Raw genomic sequence first — 7293 nt, 5'->3', positions numbered from 1 at the left:
AAAGATGAATTTTCATACGAGGTGTGTACCAAATATCCTGGTACGTTCAACCAGCCGAATCAGCGGAATCAGGTGCGACGAGAGAGTCGAGTCGCCGATAACGTGTGGCTTCCGGCCGTCTCCAAGGGAACGCAGAATATTATTCGTTCAGCACGTTAGAAGATAATTTTTTATGGAGAAATACAATTGTACCTTAAGAAGTACAATTTTTGTAGAAATATCGAATTCTCCAGTGAAGTCAATTCAGGAATTATTCCAAATAATGAAGCTTCAAAAAAGATCGAGAATATATTCAGGGAATCTTATGGGAGTCAAATAAATTCCGAAATTCCGATTCTTAGAGAATATCAATTTTGTGGAAAAACACTGTATTTGATCATCTTAAATAGGAACTTATTTTGTGGAAAATATTGTAATTAGAATAGAATAGAATAGAAAAAGTGCGGCTGGTCACTTAAAGCGCCCAGAGTCACCTAAATCATACGATCTTTTGTAACTTCCGCCTTAGTTTCGGTCAGTCACACAGCCCCAGCCCTGTGTTTCTCACTAGGCTAATAAGGCTGGTGACAGCCGCTTGTTGTAAGTCCTCTGGTTTCAGGAAAGCCTGGCCCCAGATTTTATAGCGACGGAGTGCTAATAGGGGGCATTCACATAAAATGTGGATGACGCCCTCCTTATCGCCTCCGCACAGTCTGCAGTCTTCTTGTTCTGCAAGTTTCATCTTGAACAGATGAGCTCTGAGAGCTGTATGACCCGTAAGGAGCCCTACTGCTACCCTCAGATCCCCTCTGTGCAACTCCAGAAGCTTTCTGGTCCTAACTCTTAGTTGCCCTCTCATAAGCAGTTTCGCTTGTCTGCAGGTCGCAACTTTCTCCCAACGCCTGACATGATCCCGCTGGAAATGATCTTTAATAAGAGTTTTTCCCACTGCGAAGGGCATGCCAAGCAGGCCGTGTGAGGGCACACTTTCTGTACCCTCCTTGGCCAGCTTATCTGCCTCTTCATTACCCAGAATCCCATGGTGACCTGGCACCCAGGTTACGGTGACCCGGTTGTTTTTACCCAGTGTGTCCAATGCCTGCATGCATTCCCACACCACCTGTGACTCTGTAGTGGGTTTTTCCAGGGCGTGTATCGCCGCCTGGCTGTCACTGCAGATGAATATTTTCATCTTTTTTGTGTCTCTCGCGTTCAGATACTCTGCACACTTAAGTATGCCCAGCATCTCTGCTTGAAAGACGGTTGAATGATGGCCCAGCGGAAAACTCTCTCCGAAGCCATCTTTCAGACGGTAGATGCCTGCCCCAAAACTTTCATTGAAGCCAGAGCCGTCCGTAAACCAGTAGTCCTCTCTTGGTCCTGGTTTACGTTTCGAGTCTAGCCACTCCTGTCTGGGTGGTATACTCGTTCTGAAAGTTTTCCTGATCTGATACTTCCTAGGAATCCTATCCGTCTTACCTATGAAGGGTCGATCATTGATTAGGCTAAGCCTTGTATGGCCTTGGCCCGTCATCTTCCATTCTAGTTGGCACCTTAGTCTATATGCAGTTGTGGTAGCACAACTCACAACCCTAAGGTCGAGGGGTGGGATACTGAGTGCTATTTCTAGCGCCTCAGTAGGTGTCGATTTCATGGCTCCTGTTGCAGCCCTCAGGAAGGTTCCCTGTAGGCTTTTCAACAGGTTCCTTGTTTCCGTCTTACTCACCCTCGGCCACCAAACGACCGCAGCGTATAACAGTCTCGGAAGTAGAACTATTTGGTAGAGCCAGAGCATCATTTTAGGATTGAGTCCCCATGTCCTGCCCACAGCTCTCCTGCATGCCCACATAGAGGCAAACACTTTATTTCTCTGAGTACAGATATGTTCTTTCCAGCTGAGTTTATTATCCAGGAGGACACCCAGATATTTCACTCTGCTGGTGTAGTTAATCTCCGAGCCATTTAGCTTCAGAGGTTGGATCTTTTCCAGTTTATAATTTCTGGTGAAAACCAGGATTGTTGTTTTGGCTGGATTTACCGATAGGCCAGTTACCCTGCACCAGTCCTCAATGATATTGAAGGCTGTTGCCATCAGGTCCCTTAGCACCCTCAGAAATCCGCCTTTCACAACAACTGCCACATCATCGGCGAAACCGATGACGTGGAAGCCGGCCTCACTTAGTTGATTTAGAAGTCCATCTACAACCAGGTTCCATAGCAGGGGCGAGAGAACTCCCCCCTGCGGACAGCCCCTAGTCGGACGTCCCTCCACACATGCCCTCCCATGTCCTGCCGACAGTCTTCTGCTTTTCAGCATGTTTTGTGTCCAAGCAATGATAGTCTTGGACACCTGTCGTTCTTCCATGGCTTTTTCTATAGCCGGATTCGAAGTGCTATCAAAAGCCCCCTCAATATCCAGAAAGGCGCCTATGGCAAAACCCTTGACCGCCAGTTGTCCCTCAATCAGTCCCACCAGGTGATGTAAGGCGGTATCTGTTGATCGTCCCTCTCTGTATGCATATTGACAGGGGGAGAGGGGTCTGTCAGCCAAGGGCCCGGCCTTGATGTGTCTATCCACCAGCCTCTCCAGGGTCTTCAGGATGAAGGATGTGAGGCTTATAGGACGGAAGTCTTTTGGTTTTATATAACCGGTTTTTCCCGGCTTGGGAATGAATACTATCCTAGTCTCATTCCACACACTAGGGACATGTTTCAGGGCTATACTAGCTCTGAGTATCTTGGTTAGGGGTCCCGTGATAGTCTCTATCCCTTCCTGTAATAGGGCTGGGTAGATCCCGTCTGGTCCCGGTGCCTTGAAGGGTTCAAAGGTTTTGATGGCCCACTTGACCCCCCAGGGCTGCACTACTTTATTTGCCAATGCCCAATCATGGGTTTCGTAGACATCCCTCTGATTTTGCATTGTTTCTTTATCTCTCTCCTGGGCCTGTATGAAGCCTGGAAAGTGGGTGTTCATTAGGAGTTTCAGAGTCTCTCCCATGGTTTCCGTGTGGCTGCCATCTGGTGCCTGTAGGCTCCCTAGATATGGAGTCTTGTTTGTTCCAAGGATTTTTGCCAGCCTAGAGGTCTCCGATTGACTCTCCACATTGCTTGTGAAAGCCCTCCAGCAGTCCTCTTTGGCTGCCTTTATTGCCTTGTTGTAATCTGCGAGCAAGCCTCTGTAAGTTTTCCATGCGTCTTCCTTACGGGGGCCCGCTCTCATGTTCTTAGCTTTGTTAAAAGCTTTTCTAGCTTTGCCCCTCAGCCCACCGAGCCTCTCTGACCACCAAGGAGTCTCAGTGGGCTGCCCTTTCGGGATAAGCTTGCAGTTTGTCTCGAAGGAGTCCATGATGGCCTGGTTTAGGGCAATCGAAGCCTCCTCCAGCTGCTTTTTGTTGTTAAATCTGAGGATGATATCCCTGAGATTGTCAGATAGACTCTCTCGGTAATTTCCCCAGTTTGTTCGTCTTGGGTTTCTCACCCATTCCGTTTCTTTCACTGTGTGGATGGACATTCTTATGGTTTGATGATCGGACGCTGAGAGGTCCTTTGAGACCCTCCAGTCCCCAATCATGTCTGCCACTCTATCCGTCCCCAGAGTGATATCTATGACCTCCTGTCGTCTCCGATCTATGAAGGTAGGTTCTGACCCCCTATTAAGGATGTTTAGACCGGCCCCCATTATGAATTCCTGGAGGCTTTCCCCCCTGCCGTTAATGCCGGTGCTCCCCCATGCTACATGGTGCGAGTTGGCATCACAACCTAGCAGGAGTTCAAGTCCCCTTTCCTTCACATGGTTGCATAGGTCCTTTACTTTTTTCGAAGGAGGTGGTTCAGCCGAGTCATAGGGCATGTAAACTGACCCTACAACCAGGCTCATTTCCTCGCCTTGTCCCAGGCCCAGATCCACTTGTGCCACAGCCAGGTCTCCCTCACTAGCCTGTGAACAGAAGAAAGAGTCTAGTCCTTTAATAACAATGCAAGATCTAATTTTCTCCTGAGTGTTTGCGTGATAGATTCTGCCACAACCACTGAGGCCCTTAATAGCATTGTCCACTATCCATGGTTCCTGGATCATTGCTATGACAGTCTGCATCCCAGCTAACAGCCTGACTAGAGTAGCCGAGGCTGCTTTGCTGTGGTGCAAATTTATCTGTACAATGTGCACCCGGGTTGCAGCCATAATGATGACTACTTTCCTGGTACCTCTATGTACCCTTCTTCTGACTTTCACCACGGTCTTTCGCAAGCAGCTTGACAGTTGCTTTTTGAATCCCGCAGTGCAGTCTGAAGTTGCAGGCTTTCAGAACAGAGAGTGATCGGTCGTCTATCAGCGCAACGAAGTGGGCACTTTTCGCGTCCCTACTCTCACTGCCCCGAGCGACAACCCACTCTCTGGCCTGCAGTCCTGCATTTTGTTTCTCAAGGAAGCACAGTGCTTCTTGAGCGGTTAGATCTGGGTCTTCCACGTGTAGTACAACCCTGTGCTTCTTGGGAAGCTCCGAGGCTGCGACCACACGTACAGTAAGTCCAGCTATTTTGTTTTCGGGGAAAAGGCTTTTCAGCCAATTTCCCGTTTCCTCATCAGTGCAGCACACCATTGCCACACCTTCTCTTTCCCAGACACCGTTGAAGGTGGGTGCTTTCACCCCGTCAGGTAACGCCAGAATGGCCCTCTTCAGGAGTTTCTTCACCTCCGTTACCTCTTCAGTGCCCAGTTTCTGATCCGGATATGACTCCGGCATAACTGCAAACTTGAATGAGCTCGTAGTGTTCTGAGCATATGTGCCCTGATCCTGCGTTCTCATTCTCTTTTCTTTCGGTCTGACTGAGGGGCTTGGCATAGTACGCTCTGATGGGAGGCGTTTTATTGCCTTCCTCGTAGCCCCCCCCCCTCATCGACCATCGCTGTTGCATCCGTCAAGGTTGCAATCGCCCCCGAGGTTTGATGCAGCTTCGCTCTCTTGCGACGTCTTCTCTCGGCTCCACTCAGTCTGACCCGATTCACATCGGTACCAGACTGGTCAGCCTTGTCAGACTTCGTGTGTTCGCCATCGCTGGCCCCACCCGAAGTTGCTTTTTCAATATTAAGATTTTTTAAATTGGTTTCCATTTTAGTCCCACGAGTACCGCGGTTAAGCGTTTTCACCTGGTGCATTGCCGCGATTGCCCAGGGCTTGGCTTGTCTCGGGTGGGTTACACACAAGACTACTCTCAGAGGTCGCCCAGGTTTCTGAGAGACACCATTAGCGACACAGCTCCCCCTGTGCCACGCAACCTTAGGCACGGTATGGCCGAGGCCATGGCTTACGCCGCTCACACACATGGATTGGGTGGATTCCTCTTAGCGACCGCGGGCAGCGGTAGTCCTTAAGACCTCCACCGCCCACGACCGAGCCTCCTCACTACGACAAAGTGGGAACCCAGTAGAGGGGGAAATATTGTAATTGCTTATCTGGCAATGTTTGATGGAAATTGTAAAATTATTGTTTGAGGAGAAAATTTCCAATTATAGGAATTTCCTTCCCTAGCGGGGAGGAATGTTATGAATAATATTATAAGAATAATATTATAAAATCCAGTTTATATTAAGTAATAATTAATTCATAGAAGTGAAGAAGTGGAACGAAACAATGAGTTCAACTTACTTCACTCATTGTTTTACTAAATCAGCGTTCATGTGCGACACTGTTTACTAGTTTCGTAACGTGACACGGTAAATTATTATATAAGCTGGACTCGCCAATATTCGGGAGTTCAGTCGTCAACATAAATCAAGCATAATACTTATTTTGTATCATCTTCGTAAATTTCTCATATTTATCCCTTCAGGATAACTATGAGTTAGTTTGAATGAATAAATGCCTCTAATTCTACCGAGTAAATAGACCGGATTCCAGTACCTACCCACAGTAGGGAGATTTATTTCCAATTAGCAGAACCCAGGGATTCATCCCTAACACTGCCTCAAAAGAGATCGATTTTCATGTAAGTCTCCTAATTTATTTAATTTTCTCTTTCCACCTCGCTTTCTCTTGACTTGCCTCTCCTTATTGCATTGCAATTTCCTATTCACTCTCCTAATGGTGTTTGGTTTGTTTTTTCGTTTGTATTTTCCTTCAGCAATTTTTTGTATCAGTGCGTCAAGCTGGTGCAAGTAACGAGCATCCTTCTGCGCACAATTTTCTATAACTTTTGTGACGTATTTTCAAAACAAACTCATCTTTTTCTTCTTTCATTCAAAAACATATATAAAATTCAAATAAGTGCGCCGTGAAACAGAAAACGATATATTTCAAAATTATTCAGAAGTAGGAGGGGTACAAAACTTTTTTTTCTTTCTCTTTCTTAGATCAATTCTACCCTCACTAGGAAAAATAAAACAAGCAACCGCTTTTAAGTTGCTTTTGTCGCTTAACAGACAAGAAGGAACTTCTCCCACCATCGTCATGTTACGTATTCACATACGTTTTTCTATAAATGATATTATCTTGAGCAAATTGAAAAGTTACGAACAATGGAATTATTCAATAATATAATAGACCATCGAAATGGGGTCCTCTACTTATTTGCAAATCGACAAATCAACTCACTCTAAATAATGAATTACCACATATATTTCAAGCAAGAGTCATATAAAAAACATTCTTAGACAAAAGACCGAAAAGGCTCTATATATAAATAAAATCAAAGAAACGAAAAGATAAAAAACCATTGACGATGGACGGAACAGTATTTCTCAAGTAGTAAGAGGGCATTATTGGCGAATTTCCCACGCTCCCTCCCCCATTTTTCCGGGAAGTGCACGTGCACGTTCCCCCCTCCCCCCTCGGCGGCATGCCTTTGAAGAGGTCGTCGGCGCGCTGGGGGGGCCCCCTGGGGTGCAGGGCCTCAAAGTTGCGGTCCGAGGGTCACAGGAAGTGGGTGGTTGGTGGAAAATGGCCGCCAGATAGAAACTGAGTGGCGGGTGGAAAGCGGGTGGTGGGTGGAAAAGGGGTGGCGGGTGGAAAGTGGGTGGAAAAGGGCTGGCGGGTAAATGGATAAACTGTCGGACAGGATATATCGGACGGGTGTTGGGAGTCAGGCCCCTCTGCTGGTGGTCCAACCCTGGAGGACGGCGTCGGCAAGAGTCCGGATGTCGCTCTCCAGGATATTGGAGCCACTGTCCTTGAGACTCCGGAGAGACATTACGCTTTTGAATTTTTTTTTCTTAACGGGATAACAAAGGATTGCAACCATGAATGACGCAAAGAGCGGACAATACGTTCTCTCTCTCTCTCTCTCTCTCTCTCTCTCTCTCTTTCTCTCTCTTTTAGT

Source organism: Diachasma alloeum, unplaced genomic scaffold, assembly GCF_001412515.2.
Source record: "Diachasma alloeum isolate Michigan unplaced genomic scaffold, Dall2.0 Dall_scaffold_01161, whole genome shotgun sequence".
NCBI lineage: Eukaryota > Metazoa > Arthropoda > Insecta > Hymenoptera > Braconidae > Diachasma > Diachasma alloeum.
Note: the sequence above shows the minus strand (reverse complement) of the source record.